The 18,282-nt window shown below is 40.4% G+C and overlaps 1 pseudogene; it reads right to left on the bottom strand.

Annotated features, from left to right (window-relative positions):
- Positions 1 to 5,834: 5,834 nt before the first annotated feature.
- Positions 5,835 to 18,282, bottom strand: part of LOC114686150 — a 30,678-nt pseudogene continuing 18,230 nt past the window's right edge.

Here is an 18,282-nt window from a genome sequence, read left to right as displayed (position 1 = left end):
AAACACTCTACCACTGAGCTAATATCTCCAACCCAACAGATAGTTTAAACAAGAATTTATTTAGCAAAGAAAAGACAAGGGCAAAGCTTCCAGAGAGCTTAGAATGGACTGACACAAGGTTGGCTAATGGTAAGCTGTCTTGAAGTTCCACTTTATAAGAGATATTATTGATATCATGAAAGTTCTTGCCATATTCTTGGAGTTAGTGTGATGCTTTTGGCCTCCCAAAAATGGTGGACCAGATCTCTCATTTTGGGAGTTTCTTTCTATGATTCTCTGGAAAATTCTATGGGGGATAGATAAGATAATCAAAAACACAAAGCAAATGAAGCTGTGATGTGTTGAGGACTCAGACCCTCCAGAGTTCATTTGTGGGGTAACTGGCAATGACCCCTGGCACCTTAGTCTCTGATATAACGGAAAGAAACGGTCATTGTGGTTAGCCAGGAAACCACCAGAAAAATACAACTGTAGTTTCTTTGACTGCCTTGTATATAACTCTCAGCTTAACTGACTTCAATAATAGCATGGTTGGTTTCTGCTGAGAGTCCTCCCTCTCCCTAGCTTGCTGACAGCTGCCATATTACTTCGTTATCACTGCTATAGAGACAGAGATTTCTGCTGTGCTTCCCTCTTGCATGAGGCACTAGGTCTAATCCATATGCTCTCCTCTAACCTGCATTGGCTCCTTCAAGACCCTCCCTCCAATATAGTCACATGCAACATCAAGGTTTCAACTTAAGGATGGTGGCACTTATATGACACAATTTACTCTATACACCACTGAATTCCACAAGAAAGTCAAGACATGGCTCTGGCAGAAATCATGCCTGTACAAAAAATTATGTATCCCCTCTTCTCCACACTTGAATGGATCTTGAGTTACTTTTCTCTATTGTTATTCTCCACATCTGAGCCTTCATCTTGGACTTCTGTTGATTCGTCTGCCATACTGCTCCTCATACCTGACCTTTCACCCTCTGAGTGATGCACATGGTGTTCTACCTGCTGTGCACAGTGAGAAAAGCCATTTTATCTTGCAGGTTTTTTTTTTTTTTTTTTTTTTTTTTTGGTTTTTCGAGACAGGGTTTCTCTGTGTAGCTTTGCACCTTTCCTGGAACTCACTTGGTAGCCCAGGCTGGCCTCGAACTCACAAAGATCCACCTGCCTCTGCCTCCCGAGTGCTGGGATTAAAGGCGTGCGCCACCACCGCCCGGCTATCTTGCAGTTTTAGCATTAAACAGAGTGCTGGCACCTTCTAGAAAAGAGACATTGTCTACCACAAAAATGACAGAGATGGAAAATATCAGAAAACAAGATTAATACGGTGCTTGACCTCTTCTCCAATGAGAATTAGTAGCATGTCTATTTTAGCAGACCTTGGTCTGACTGCACCTGAGCTCTGCCTTTATGCACAACGTGAAATGATGCTGGAAGGTGTGAAAACCAGGCACACCCAGGCCCCTCTGAGTCTCAGCATGACTTTTCTGTGTGACTCTGACTACTACATAGGGTGCTAGAGTAGTCGCTGCATGATGACACATGGGAATGAAGGTGAGAGCTAATGCCAAAGTCCAGACACTCAGAGCCACATTGGACCCTGCAGGCCAGGGAAGCCAACATGAAGTGAAGCTGCATTGAACCATGCATGTGTGCACTATTTTTTTCTTTTCTAGTGTTGTATCCTAGAGCACTGTGCATGTTTGTCAGAGACTTTTCTACAGAACTATACTCCAGGTCCAGGATATGTGTTAAGTATTGTGGGTTTTAATGAATGAAGCTCAGACCTCTTTCCTTCTAGTGATTCTACTGATATCCCTGTATGTGTGCTCCTGGTTTTTCCAAGTTGTAGACAAAGGACATGGATTAGTGTTTTAAAACAACTAGAATACTTGCTTTCAAAATTCTCCAGGGTGCTGTGGTACACCCTGTAACCCCAGAACACTGGAGGTTGAGGGAGGAAGATTATAAATTACCAATGAGAGATGTTCTTCATTTTCTTTCTATTGCTGTGATAAATGCAATGGGCATAAGCAACTTGAGAAAAGACAGCATTTATTTGATCTTCCAGATTATGCTCCATCATGGTGGAAAGGTTAAGAAGTCTGGGCAGGAACTCAGGACAGAAACTGAAGCAGAGGTGGTGGAAAAATACTGCTTACTGTCTTACTCTCCATATCTTGCTCAAACTGCTTTCTTATACAACCCAGGACCACCATTCCAGAGGTTTCCCCAGCCTGCAACAATCAGTTACCAAGAAAATGCCTCCACAGACTTGCCAATATAATGGAGGCAATTCATCACCAGAATTTCTCTCTTTCCAGCTGAGTCTAGCTTGTGTCAATTTGAAAACAGAAAAAATGACCAGTACATGGCTGTGAAGCAAATTCCAATATAGCCTGGTCTACATAGTTGGACCATGAGTCAAAAGTACGTCCCCCAACCATCCTAACAAAATGTAACAAAAACAAATTCTAAGACGGATACAGTACCATGAATGTACAAATATTTTCTCTCTCTCTCTCTCTCTCTCTCTCTCTCTCTCTCTCTCTCTCTCTTTCTCTCTCTCCCTCCTCCCCCCTCTCTTCTATAATTCCCAGTTTTGGAGACTGTGGTAAGCAGATGGGACATTTGATGTCACTCAAATTTAATGAGACAAGGCTTAAAAATGAAAATGGCTATGGAGATGTATATGATATCTCCATAGATATATAAGATAATCACACACACACACACACACATACACACACACACACACACACACACACACACACACACACACACATATATATATATATGATTGATTTTCAGTGTAAACTTGATTAGATTCAGAAAAGCCCAGGAGATTAGTAAAGGTCACCTGTGTGTCTATACATAAAGGTTTTCCCAGAGATAATGAGATATTGAGGGCTTGGGCCTACTCAATGTATGAATCCCTTAATGGGTTCATAAGTGAAGGCATTTTTGAGAGGTGGTTAAAAAGCAAGTGATGGGGCCTTTTTGGAGGAAGTTAGTGACTGTGGGATTTACCCGGGACTAGATCTTGCCCTGACTCCTTCATGTTCTCTCCTTTTTTTTCTCCTTACCGTCCAGGAAAAACTGAAGAAAACTCTTTGGAATGATACTCCTATCACATTCTGTTCAGCCCAAATTTATTGCAAATGTAAGTCTAAACTGAACCATCTCAAACTGTGAACCCCAAAGGAGGCTTTCCCATTGAAATTATTTTTCCCATGCATTTGGTCAGAGTGATGAGGACACTAAATAATGAAATGTAACTCAATGGTAGAGACCTTTTGTGGCATACTGGTGATCCTCAGTTAGGCCCTGGAAGCATACCACAAAATTATTGTCAAATAAAGCCAAGCCAGGAAAAATGTCAGTATCCTATCATAGTATCATTTCTGTCTTTACTGGTCCACACTTTAAGTGCAGCGGGGCTGGGTGTTGGGACATTTAAAGCCAGCATCCGCTGCATTACAGAATTTGCATCTGTCACCTGGGAAGAGACAATAAAGGAGAGTGAGGGGAAAGAGAGAATGGGGGCAAGGATCTTCAACTATTAGAAAGAACAAGAACATCATGAAAATATTTCCTTGTGGAGACAAAGAAGACTCTGTGGATAAAGATGCTCACTACCAAGCCTGACAATCCATGTTCAATCCCAGAAGTCACATGGTGGGAGAAGTGAACTGATTACAACAAGTTGTCTTATGACCCCACCACCACACATACACACGGACATCCCCAAATTGTTAAAAAATGAGTTTTATATCATGAATCAGTACCTTTGAGGCACCCTTCCTGTGGATGTCTCATGTGTCAGACAATCTATGAATTCCTTGTTTTCCTGGAAAAGCAAAAGCATATCTTCATTGTGTCTCTTCTGTGTATTCTGTATGTATTCTTGTGGAGAACAAAATGGTAGCCTACTGTTTCCCTGGCTCTTGCTTGCTTCTCTGCCAGCTCCCTTCTGCACACTTTACCTAGCTCTTTCTCCTCCTTACTCCACTGCTAACAACACTGCAGGACTCTTGACCCTCCTTTCCTGAATTCCTTTCATTGAAGACTCCTTATCTTGGAAAATAACTTCAAACTGGACATTAGGAGCATAACCTGGACATATTCAGTCTCCTTCCCCTATCCCTTCCCCTTCCCCTATGTAAAAAGATGTACACATCTTTTTAATGTTCTTATTATCCCAGTGAGACACAAACTCAGCTCCCCTGAAGATGATAGATAGCTCCAGGAGTTGTGGCAAGATGTCTCAGATACATCTGGGTCTCTAGCTCTCATCTAGGGTAGAATGAAAGCTATTCTAGGTACCACCTCCACTTGGGCGGGGATATTTGTCTGCCCCACCACACCACCATGTCTCTTCCAGCCCTAGGGCATCACTCCACATATTAGGTGTTTGTTGAAAGAATAACAACTTTAGTACAGCAACTCTATCTCTAAAGTCTGTCCTTCACATCTCCAACATGCACTCACAAGAGTAAACAGAGCCAATAGTACAAATGTCCAGTGTTAGTGACTGTGTCAGGGTACATGAATATGGGACTTTGAAGTATGTGGATTGCATCAAACAGAAAACTTGAGAAAAACTTATCTCAGACTCACTTGTAGTAAGGCAAAGCTAGTGACAGATGCTCACAGTGTTAACCTCTGTGTGAGCAACTGCAGAGAAAAAAAAAAAGACTGACCTTAAACACTTATGACTTCCTTTGGCAGTCGACCATATGAGAGACAAGAGGAGTGCTATTCTGTGCAGGGGACTGCCAATACTTGCTTCAAAAGATAAGCATGGGGACACACAGAAATACACATCATTAATTTTTATTTCTCAACAGGACACTAACATCTTACAGGGTGCTTATCACAGTAAAAAATGATCACAGAGTTCTTGGTATCTTGTAACAGCAGTTCTGTGAGAGAAGTTAACTGAAAAAAGGGAACAATGATTACAGCTCATAATATAGCAAGGACAATGCTTATAGAGGGAATGTAGTAATGGTGATGCTTATAGAATTCTTTGAACATATGAAGAAGAATGCTAATGAACTGGTGCAAACAAGAACAATGGTAACAAAGTGCTTAACACAATAAGACAAGTTAAGAAAGGTCCTAGAACACACTCAGAACAGCAGTGTTTATAGAGTATAAACACAGTATGATCAGTGCTATGAGAGGGACATACAACAAGAGCAATGCTAACATCTGACACATACTAGGACCAATGTTCGAAACAGTCCTTATAGAAAAAAAATGATGCTTAACTTTCACTGCTGAGACTTTTTCTTTTTGATGCTTAGGATGTCACAGTTTTGCTCATAATCCTGATGCCCATCACGTTCTTGTTCACATCACCGGCTTATTTCTCCTGTTTGGGACAGAGACAAGAAAAACAAGAAAAGCAAGTGTCAGTGAGATCCCACTGAGTTCTTAGTGCTCAACTCCCCCTCCTTCACTGCAAAGCATACATGTCTCCCTTCTGCACAACCTTGGAGTCTCTGCTCTTCAAGCAAAGCCTCTGCTCAGAGCACATTGACAGCCTCAGAATTCCTAGATCAGAGAAAAGTGTGGCCTGCACATTAAGAGCTGACCTGGGATTTGGGAGCCTGGAGCATTATGGGCAGGAAAGATTTCTAACATAATTGATATGGAGTGGGGGAGCATGGGTTATTACATTCAGCCATTATGTTGCACAACAAAGGACAAGAAATGGATGATTGGCAGGTCCAACTGACCATGTGGGATCCAATATTATGTGAGAAATGTGTATATCCTAGGGTGTACAGTATGTCTGAGGGTCACTTACAGGTCCAGCCTTCCTCTTATTCATCTTCATCTTCTTCTGGGTCACTGATCTCTTCATATATCACTGGCTTCTTCCATTCCCTTAACCTATGGCTCCAGATGTTCACATTCCTTTCATTGAGTCCTGTGACAGGGAAGGGTAGTACATGAGAGCTAGGTGAAAAGACAGTTTCTGGGTCTTGTTTTGGACCTCATGTGTCCCATGGGTTTTTTCAAGCACTTGTTTTTAACATCTTCTGGCACAGACAGACTGAGACAACAGGGTTTCACCAATTTGGAATAAAGACCAGTTCAGTGAGAGCCTTCCCCTGTGACCTATTTGCTCCAACATGTACCTGTGAGTGCATATTAGAGCTGGAACACTGACTGGAGTGAGATACTTTACTAGGTTATCATGTGGGACATAATGTATGAGGAAGGGTTGATGATTTAGCTTAGTGGTGCTGGAATTTTTCTAGTATAAGGGAACTGCTTAATGTAAAAACAGAAACAACAAAATGGCAACAACAAAACCACCTTGCAGATATCAAGCTCCAAATTTCTGAATCTATTATACTTACAGTGGGAGCCTGTGGAATTCAGCCTGCTTAACTGCAGATCACAATTCTTTGGAGACAGTTTTGACTGTTTGTTTTTTAGAGCTGAGAAGCCAGAAAGAAGATCAAGGGAACATATTTGGCTACACTGTTGATGATTATGTCTGTTAATCAAGTGTGGTTGAAGCTCACATGGAGGCTCAAGCCTCTAATCTCAGTATTTGGGAAGCTAAGGCAAGGGAGCTGCTATAAGTCTGAGGTCAGCTGGGAGCTGTAGCATGAGGCCTAATCTTTAAAATTTCATGCTATTGTCTCTGGTCACCTTTCACCTATATTCTATCTCTTAACTGAGCAGTGAGAAATATGTGTAGTCATTTCTCTCTCTCTCTCTCTCTCTCTCTCTCTCTCTCTCTCTCTCTCTCTCTCGTGTGTGTGTGTGTGTGTGTGTGTGTGTGTGTGTGTGTGTGTGTGTGTGTGTGTGTATGTGTGTAGAGTAGAAAAATAGCTATTCTCTGCTAGGCATGGTCTGTTTGCCTCTAGTCCCACCTACCTGGGATAATGAGGCAGGATGTTTCCTCGAGTCTACGAATTCAATACCAGCATGGAAATAATATAGACTGTATTTCTGAACACATAAGCAGGCAATTCCTTTCCAGGCTGAACATACAAAATAAAATTCAGTTGGGAGTAAAACTGTATTTCCTTAATATATTTTGATATACTAATGGATAATATTTATCTTTATTAGATTTGAGTACGCAGTTATGATGCTGATTTTGAAAGTTTAGATAGATTTATTATTTAAATTGTAATTACACTGTGATTCATGAACAGTATTTATCATAGCTTTAAGAAAGAAATATTTCAAGCGTACGAATACTAATGGAGAATCACACTGAGTTTGGTTGGAGCTCAACATTATCGCTCAAAGTGCCTCAGATCTGTCTGATGCCTTTAAACAAACCAGCCACAGCTGAAGCTGTCTGTTCAGCTCTCACCAACCTCACCCTCCTTCCAGGTCCACTCAGCATCTATACATTTACCATCTACTTACTGCGAATAAAAGTATACATTCTCCTTTTGCATGTTTCAGAATTTTATGTGGTGCCCAAGTACATAACTTTCCAACACCACTCTTCCCTCAGCTCTGACCTGAGGAATGGGAGATTTGTCTGTGAACTTCGCCAGCATCTTGATTTAAAGTTTTTTTTTTTTTTTTTTTTTTTTTTTTTTTTGTAAAAGCCCCTCCTATCTACTCACCTTGACTCTCATGGCCACAACCTTCATCAGATTCACTGAGCACAGATTTTGAGGCCTCTTCCTTGGAATCCATGAAATCTGGGAGATGGGCTCTGAGGCCTAGAAAGAAGGAAAATGTTTCTTCCTTATCAGACAACTGAGAAGAAAAATTCAGGATGCTGGCACAGGGATGATGGCAGACAATAAGGGCCACCAGAACAAAAGCCTGCAGGAGGGAAAAGTACCAGCTACAGGGGTGAGTGCTATGGTGGCTGTTCTCTGCTTTCACCCTGTACAGGATGGAAAAGAGCAGGAGGTTCAGCAGTTGCCTTGACATTTCTCTTGAAAAAAGGAACCTGGAAGAGGCTGAGAAGAAGCCACAGCATAGAAAGGACTGGAGGACACACAGCCTTATCTGAACCCAGAACTTCTTCTTATCTAGACTGGTCATGGTGGTGTAGTTCCTTTTCATATACACATAGGTGATTTTATTTGAATGTCTCAGCTTTGTTCATTCTTCCTTAGAGAAGTATCTGGAAATATCCTTGAAGGCCTAGAAAAGAAGGAAAAATTTAATCTGTCAGCTAATCTGATGTGCATGTGTGCCATTCAGTCAAGAATATGTCCTCTGCTTCTATACCTCTGAGGTATAATTGGGAATTGGGGGAAAACCCTGATGGTTGATTGAGAGCAAAGAAAGAATTTTGTGAACACACTGTCCAGCCTGTTCCTTAGCATGCAATAGAGATGTGTTCCACTTGCTTGTTCTCCTTCCACCTTCCAGAAGGCTATGGGAGTTGCCAAATCAGTGTAGCACAAGGTTGCAGACCTGCTGACTTCAGAGATGCTGCAGAAAGATACTCTGACTTTGGATGTCCTACAGTAACATTATTACTCTTCCCCAGTGCTTCTGCAATCACCTACTAAGAGATCTAATTCTTCATGGTGTCTCCTGGTCACTCCTCTGCCCCATGAAGGTCACCTCATCTTACATGTCTTCTCTGGTTTATGCTCACTTTTCCTGAGGTTCATTGAACAAGGCCTTCTTCTATTCATGGCACTAGGGATGCATCCTTGAAAGAGAGTTTGAAATTTCCAGTCTGTGAAGGAGGGCAGCATCAGCCAATAACCTAAAATTAAATTCTACTATTTTCCATTATGGCTTGTTTGTCCCTGAGGAGATTCCATGGACTAAAGTCTGGGGACAGACATATCTGGGTTAGGAATGAGAGGGTTCCTGTGGTATGACTTTGAGTCTCTGAGAGCAGGTCAGATACTGTGGTGGTATTGTGTTCCCCAAAATATTGTGTACCCTAATAAATTTATCTGGGGTCAGAGAACAGAAAAGCCACTAGATACTTAAGTTAGGCAGTGGTAGCACACGCCTTTAATCCTAGCATTCCAGAGGCAGAAATCCATCTGTTCAAGGATACAGCCAAGCATGGTGACTCATGCCTTTAATCCCAGAAAACGAGCCTTTAATCCCAGGGAGTGAGGCAGAAAGCAGAAAGATATATAAGGCATGAAGACCAGAAACTAGAAGCATTTGGCTGGTTAAGCTTTCAGGCTTTGGAGTAGCACAGTTCAGCTGAGATCCATTCTGGATGAGGACTCAGAGGCTTCCAGTCTGAGGAAACAAGATCAGCTGAGAAGTTGGCCAGGTGAGGTTAGCTGTGGCTTGTTCTGGTTCTCTGATCTTCCAGTTCCCCCAATACCTGGCTCAGGTTTGATTTTATTTATAAGAACTTTTAAGATTCATGCTACCAGATACTGCTGTTACTATGGTATGTCTTGAATCGAAGGGCATACAGAAAGATCTTGGTGTATGGTGACATTTTATTTGCGCCGAAATGTGATTTTTATTTATATGTTAATAAAGTTGCCTGGGGATCAGAGCCATAGCTGAAGTCTGGGAGTGGTAGCACATGCCCTTAATCTGATCTCTGTGTGTTCAAGGACACAGCATGGTGACACAGGCCTTTAATCTCAATACCAACCATAGAAACCTGGAGGTCTGTATAGACAGGTAGTGATGAGGAAGTCATGTGGTTGGGTTTACAGCCAATAAGAAGGCAGAACAGAAAGTCAATAAAAAGACAGGACACAGGAAGAAGGTCAGGGGAAGGACAGCAGCAAGTGGTAAGATAAGGTGGTCTTAGCTCTTGGATCATGCTCAATGCTTGGGCTTTTAACTCTTTATTTGGCTCTGTGTTTATTTAATGAGACCGTTTAGAATTACATCTACATTGGTGGATGAGTCAGGCAGAGAAGGTGCACGAAATTCCTCACATTCTCACTGATAAATGTCAGGTAAAAATGTTGATTTCACAGGGAGATAAACAGTTGTCACTGGTGATTGGGGAAGAGGGATAATCAGTACCAAATGCAATTAGAGAGAAGTAATGAGTATGATGACCACAGTTTATGATTGATCATTTACTTTATAAAGAGGGGAGTCAGAAGTCTGTAAACACAGAGACTTGGTAAATGTCCTGTGTTTATTAATTGTCCTGATTTGATGACAACCTATTGTGTTCATCTTAATTTTTCATGTTGTATTCCATAATCATGCAGGCATATTATATCTACAGGAAACAACAGACATAATCAGAAAAAAATACTTCTTAGGAAGTTGGGCTTGGTGTTGAACAACAGTGATCCAAGCAGTGAAGCAGGTGAATGGGGAGCTCAAGTTTAGCCTGGCTTTATAAGTGAGATGTTGTGTCACCAATATATTGTGCACCCTGATAAGCTTATCTGGGGTCAGAGAACAGAACAGCCACTAGACAGACATAGAGGCCAGAAAATGGTGGTACACATACCTTTAATCCTATCACTTGGGAGGCAGAGATCCATCCAGATCTCTGTGAGTTCAAGGCCACACTGGAAACTGCCAGGCATGGTGACACATACCTTTAATCTCAGGAAGTGATGGCAGGAAGCATAAAGGTATGTAAGGCATGAGTACCAGAAACTAAGTTTGTTAAGCTTTTCAGCTTTTAGCATCAGTTCAGCTGAGATTCATTCAGATGAGACTCAGAGGCTTCCAGTTTGAGGAAACAAGATTAGCTGAGGAATTGGTGAAGTGAGGTTGGCTGTGGCTTGTTCTGTTTCTCTGATCTTTCAGGGTTCACCCCAATACCTAGTTCAGGGTTTGTTTTTATTAAGAAGACCTTTTAAAGTTTATGCTACAACACAACATCAAGCAAAAAAGTAAAGAATTTTTGATAAGGTAGTGAAGTAAATGTGCAGGATATTTATGAAAGTTCCAACATATAATTTCTAAAGCCAGAAAAGAAAAAAATCAGTATGAGGTTTTATAGTTAAAATATATTTTCATTTCATGATGATGAAATTTTTTTCTCTCCAGGCATTTTAACCTTTTATTTATTTGAAAATGAAAAAAAAAAGGTACATGAGTGTGTGTGCATGCATACACAGGTGCATGTGCACATGTGCATGGAGGCCAAGGTTCAATCTCAGGTGTCATACCTCAGGAGCCATTCACCTTGTTTTTTTAGACAATGTCTCTCCCTGGGACTTATGACTTGCTAACCAGGGAGCATTCAAAAGCTGTCTCCACCTCTCTAGAGAAGTGATGGCAAATGCCTGCCCTATTTATCAGCTTTGGACTTTGACCTGAATGTTAGGGACTGAATTTGGGTCTTCATTCTTACAAGGAAAGCTCTTTATCAACTGAGTTATTTTCCCAAACCATTCAAAATCTTAACACACACACACACACACACACACACACACACACACACACACACACCCATACATACATTTGTACACACTGTGATATTTCATTCTATGTATGTATGTCAGTACATGTGTAGGTTTTTTATTTTGCCTTTGAGACTGGATCTTGCTATGATGCCCTTGCTGGACCCAAGTCCTGCATTCAATGTGTCTTTTTGTCTCAGTCTGCTGAACAGATTAGAGATACAGGCTTATGCTATGGTGTGTCCCTCTGGTATGTAGTTTTGAATGTGGTGTTCAAGGGTACAGCAGTGATAGGACCTCTCTACAGGATGGACTTTGGTTATAAGGAAAGGAATGTGTGCGAATTTAGGGTCTATTACTAGGTTAATCTGAAAATTAACTGAGTGAAGCCAAGTAGAATCTATAAGACAACAGGACCATATATGATTCACAATGAGGAAATAGGATCCTTTCAAATTTGAGCACCTAAGGCTGGCCTTGGAGACCAAGACAATTTGCACTTTATCCTATCTGATGTAGTAAAACAGCCCTTGGGCAGAGGCCATTTTCTCATCTATGACTGTGAAATCCTAGGAGCATCTGTCTGATTCATGGATTTATTGCACTGGGAGTAGTTTTGTTTCCCTCGGAAATAGTGGCATGGAATTTTCACAGACCTAAAATAGCAATTTTGTCTGGGCTTGTGGGGGAATTTGGCATTGTGTCAACTCTCATAACTACAGATACCCAGGATCTCAGAAGGCACTAGGAAGTCACAAGCACTCCCTTTGTCTACAGTGTCCTCCTGCTTTTCTTTTCTTTCTTTCTTCTCTTTTTCTTTCTTTCTTTTTTTTGTGCTGGTGCAGGGACTAGAATTTAGGGCCTCACAAATCCTAGACAAGTACAACACTGCTGAACTATATCCACACCCCATCTTCTTGTTTTCCATCTGCCCTGGTTTAATTTGTTCAAAGCCTTCCTTGGAGAGAACCTACCTCAGATGCCTCTGAGAAGCTTCCCAAAAAGAGAGATGGTAATTTAAATGTACACTGATGATCAGCCAATCAAGGCAAGTAGTGAATATGAACTATTCAGTCAGCATCAGGAAACTGGATGTGGCCTGGATGTGTGTGTGAAGGGGGTTGGTAATGAAGGATGTGATGTTATATCTGGTCCTACTGGAAGGATTTTTTTTATAAAACTACCCGAAGAAGCAATTTTTCACTAGTGATCCATTATTCTGGGATCAGCTGTGGTGCCCAGTCATGTGCATCCTCAATTTCTGTGGGAGAGGATTGTTTTGGGCCATTGAACTCAGGATTTGTCACCTGATTTGGCCTCTAGAGTGCTGGGATTAAGGACAGAAATGCACCATCACACTGGGCTTCAGGTTTTCCTTTTGAATTCTGACTCCATCTTCCAACCCTCTGGTAAGCTGTAACAACCTTTATGAAATAGTTTATATGATGCAGACCACCACCTCAAATCCTTCTCATCATAGGATAGCTAGCATAAGTTTAAAAACCCTTAAGTTTATAAAAAGAAAATTTGGGGCTGTTTGGATTGCTCAGTGAGTAAAAGTGCTCACCACCACACCTGGAAACCTGAGTTTAATCTTCAGAGCCCACAGAGTAGATGGAGAGAACCTCCCAAAGTTTGTCCTGTGACTTCCGACTGGAAGACCATGGTTTTCCCCTCAAAATAAATAAACACATAAAAAGCAATTATTAAGATTTCAAAATTTTCTGCCTGTGAATTTCTCTCAAAGACGCAAGAACTAGAAGCATATTTAGTACTTAATATTTATAGAAAAGGTACTATAAACCATCTAGATCAGTGGTATGCAACATGTGGGTTGTGTCCCCTTGGGGGTCAAAAATGATCCCTTCACAAGGGTAACCTAAGATCATTGGTAATTCACAACAGGATCAAAATTACAGTTATAAAGTGGCAACAGAAATAATTTTATGTTTGGGTGTCACCACAACTTGAGGAAGTATTATTAGTATTAAAGGACATTAGGAAGGTTGAAAACCACTGCTCTAGAGATAGAACTGGTCGTGTTTCTTAGGTGGCTCCTAAATTACTTCCTATAGGAAGTCACTAATGTCCCCATAACCAGTGTCTTCCATGCTTCCTCAATACTCTCTGGATTTTCCAGCCACAGCTCTGACCTAAAATGCTCTTCTCAGAATGACAGAGAAATCTCTCACTACAGGGAGAAGACGCATGACCCTTGGACCCAGCACAAAGACCTGTCTGTGCATCTTCTTAAATTTTCACAATATCTTGATTTAAGTACTATTATCATACCCATTGTGAAGACACTGTGATTGTGGTTTAGAGAATTAAGAAAGTTACTTCAAGTAACACAGGCAGCAGGTGACTCCTTTGAATCTCAACCTCAAGGTGAACTGAATCCACAGTTGGCTGTTAGTTGTACTTCTATATTGCTTCACCCAATTGTTGGTCACCTGAGTCAGTGAATATAGTTTAAAACATCAAGACAAAATGTCATTTTCATAATCACAGTCACCCCAATTCACTCTAGGTAACAAATTGCCAAAATATTTGTAGCATAAAACAACATAATTTGATCTGTGGCTGAGTCACTCCAGTGTGTACTTTTATGGTCACAGTGTTTTCTTCTCATTTGTCTGTATGAAATCTATCTCTAATTCCCTCTGATAAGTATACTTGTGATTGAAGTTAGGGCTTAGGTGGTCGATGCCTATAATCTTTTTAATTACAATGGCAAAGCCCATTTTTCAAGAAAGTTAACATTTATAAATTCCATGGATTATGAAGTAATATTTTTAGGGATCATTAAACTAGGAAGAGTAAGTGGGAAGCCTTGGTGTGGAGTTATGGGTTTACTAGTGTATTAGGATTTCTATTGCTGTGTAGAGACACCATGATCATGGCAACTCTTATAAAAGAAAACATTTAATTGCAACTGGCTTACAGTTTAATTATCATCAGGGCAGGAAGTATTGCAACATGCAGGCAGACATATGGCTAGAGGAGTTGAGAGTTCTATATCCAGATCAGCAGGAAGCAGGGAGAGAATACAACACGGGCCATAGCTTGAGCTTCTGAGACGTCCAATCCTGCCCCCAGTGATACACTTCCTCCAACAAGACCACACTTATTCCAAGATGGCCATGATTCATAATAGTGCCACTCCCTATTAACATATGGGGCCATTTTCTTTCAAATCACCACAACTGGGTTTGAGTCCATAGGTAGGAGAGTCAGTCAACCAGGTTGGGGGATATGGGTCATTAGACAGACTTTTGTTCACTTCCCAGACCCTACATCCTCATACTCCATAAATAAGCCAGACCTTTAGCTTCCCAGAATTTTCATTTCCTCTTTTGCAAAACAAGATAATCAATGCACAATTCTTGTGCATCTGTTATAATTAACCTTTGTAAAATGCTTATCACAAGGCCAGAGCACATACTAACTGATCAACACGTTAGCTTTTGTTATGTCTTGTTAAGCAGTGAACATGGCAAAAATAATAGTGTCATTTTCTATACCTCTATTGCTTTAATTTTTATGGAAACTCTTTGTTCTTTAGGAAGTTCTGTAAATAGAGCCCTGTGCTTTGTGGAATATAGACTAGCTCTGTACTATACCGAGTTTCACCCTCATCCTTTCCAATGACACTTAACACATTCTTCCTGGAAACATGTTATATTTTGTTGGCATTTGTACCGCAGGTGACAGATGAACCAGGAAGGGTTCCTGATTTGTCTAAAATCAGTCCACTAATCCTAAAGGAGAACTGAAGCCCTTATCCTAGACGATCCTTTATTACTAAGCTAGTCTCCACTATGGGAAATTATTCTAAACCCTTGGGCCCAAAAATTAAAAAAAAAAAGGCATGTAAGTGCTGTGGAAAAATCTTTGTATACTGTAAATGTGCATTACTCTCATTGTTAATAAAAAGCTGATTGGGCAGGAAGAGATTGGGTAAGACAGCCTGACACAGAGAGAATTCTGGGAGGAAGAAGGGCGGTGTTTGAGGGCTCATCAGTCAGATGCAGAGGGAGCAGGAGATCAATGTGCCATGCTCATAAAGGTACCACCACGTGGCAGAGTAGAAATTAGGAATATGGGTTAATTTAAGTGTTAGAGTTAGCTAGTAATAAGCCTGAGTTATCAGTAGATGATTTATAATTCATATTTAGCCTCTGAGTCAGTTATTTGGGACCAGCAGTTGGGACAGGAAATGTCTGTTTACATGTAAGAGCTGGAGAGATGGCTCAGCAATTAAGAGTACTTGATCCTCTTGTAGAGGACCCAACTTCAGTTCTTAGCACTGCACCTACATCAGGTGGCTTACAACCACCTGTAACTCCAACTGCCATCAAATGCCTCTGTGAGCAACTGTATACATATGTACATGGTGCACACACACATATATACATACACAAACATATTACTCTTATGTAATGATGGATTTCACTACATGTATATAGTGAATGTTAATCCTATTTCCCCCATCCTTTATCCCCATCCCACTTCCATTGATTCTTTTTCTTCCAAATAGTCCCTTTCTATATCCATGCCCTTTTTTCCAAGGCTGACCAATGAGTTTAATTAGGGTTATTTACAGGAGCATGAATAACTTACTAGTAGTTACACAACTGAGGAAAATTACTCTCCCTCCCACAGTAAGCATTAGCTTCCTGTAGATTCTCAGGAAAGTGTTCTCAGGCCTCATGTTTCCCTCCTCCCCAGAAAATAACCACCTCTAAATCCTTGGGGAAAGAAAGGACTTAACGAACTCTTCTCCACTCTCTGATAGAATGTTGATGGGTCCTGCCTTGAGAAGGTCTCGTGAAGGCAATCATAGCTGCTGAGCATTCAAGAGTTCAACATCTCAGTCCTTCCCAACAAACCAAATTCCACAGGACTCCATTCCTACCTGCACTTCTTGCATTCTTATATTCCCCTCTATTATGATGTTCCCTGAATCTTGGAGAGGGTACTACCAATGTCTCATTTATGCAACAGTCACTTTTTTGTGAGCACTCTGGCCAGTTCTGAGTCCCTGAAAAAACTGCAGCCCACTGCAAAAAGAAGCTTCTCTGTCCAAAGCTGACTATAGTAAACATGTATAATCATGTATAGTTGTGTAGTAAGGTGGTGGTCAGAGCATGTCCATTTAGCAAAAGAAGAGCAGTAGTTTTACCCATTGATTCTATGACCTCCCAAGCCATAGCCTTAACTTTTTGACTAGGTAAATGCAGTTTTATGGAGATATAATTGATAATTTCCCATATTGATAGTTTAAAATTGATGTAGAGATAATCAGGATAGTCAACACAGCCACCATTCACCATTTTCTCTTTTCCACTCTCTGTTCTCTTACCTTCAAGAAACCACTAATCTGCTCTACCACCAATTTGCACTTTAATTAATTAATATTAATTTGCATTTTATAAAACGGCATATATATGGGCCAGCAATATGCCATACACACACATACACACACACACACATATGTGTGTATGGGCTGGCCACTGTAGTTGGAGTTTTCTCCAGTCCTGTTTGGGCCCACAGCAGCTCTGACCCAAGTAAACACACAGAGACTTATATTACTTATAAACTGTGTGGCCCTGGCTCAGAACTTGCTATCTAGTTCTTATATCTTAAATTAACCCATTTTTATTCATCTATAAGTTGCCACATGGCTTGTGGCTTACCAGTACTTTTACATCTCACTTCCTCTGAGTCTGGCTGGCAACTCCCTACTCAGCCTTCCTATTTCCAGAATTCTCCTCTTTCCTTATCCCACCAATACTATACTTCTCTGCCTGGCTACTGGCCAATTAGCATTTTATTTATTAATCAATAAGAGAAAAACATTCACAGCATACAGAAAGACATCCCCAGCAGGCGACATGGATCAGCAGGTAAAGGTTCTTGTTGCCAAACCTGAAAAACCTGATGACCCAAGTTCAATCCCTGGACCTATGTGGTAAGGGAGAATTGACTCCTATATATTGTTCTTTGAGGGGCAGATGTTGGAGCACAATCACACACACACACACACATGCACACGCACACACACACTGTAATAAAATTTAAATGTTGTGTATAGTCAGTATTATAATATATAGCCATATTTGCCTTGTTTCTTCCACTCAACATAATCATTTTAAGATTCTTGTTTGTTTTTACTTATATTTTTAAAATTGTTATATAAATTCATTGTCTGAAACAATGAGTTTTATATTAACATATTTTCAAAGGAATCATGTAATTTGACCACAGTCATTGTCCATGACTTTATCCTCTACCTTTCCTGCTTTCTGTACCTTTATCCTTTCTTTACCCAAATAATATATTTCTACTTTTATTTCTGTTTATGTGTGCATATTTCTACGTGTGTTTATATGTAACCTAGGTTCCATGTATGAGAGAAAATGTCATTTTTTTTCTTTCAGGGACTGTATTATGTCCATTTCCATCAGTTTTTCTGTAAATGATATAATTTTGTTGTTCTTTATGGCTAAGAATCCTCCATTGTATACATGTGTATCTGTATATTTGTGTGTGTATCACACTGTCTTCATTCATTAATCTGTGGGTGGACAACCTGGATACTTCCATAACACAGGCATTGTGAACAGTACTACAGTTAACATGGATGAACTGGTGTCCCTGTAATATGCTGCACTAGACTCCTCTAAGTATATATGTCCAGCAGTGGTATAGCCATATCATATTGTAGTTCTATTTTGTTTAGTTTCTTTTTGAGATTATAATATAATTTCAACATTTATCTTTTCCCTTTCTTAGCTCCAAAATCTCCAATATAGCTCCCCTTGCTCTTTTCAATTTATAGGCTTTGTTTTCATTGTTATTTCATGCATATATATATATATATGTGTACATACATATATTTCTAAATACAGCTGGATTTGTATTTATATTACTTATATGTATGTTTTAGGAATGATCATTT

The sequence above is a fragment of the Peromyscus leucopus genome, chromosome X (genome assembly GCF_004664715.2).
Source record: "Peromyscus leucopus breed LL Stock chromosome X, UCI_PerLeu_2.1, whole genome shotgun sequence".
NCBI classification, from domain to species: Eukaryota; Metazoa; Chordata; class Mammalia; order Rodentia; family Cricetidae; genus Peromyscus; species Peromyscus leucopus.
Note: the sequence above shows the minus strand (reverse complement) of the source record. Positions and strands in the feature narration are given on the sequence as shown.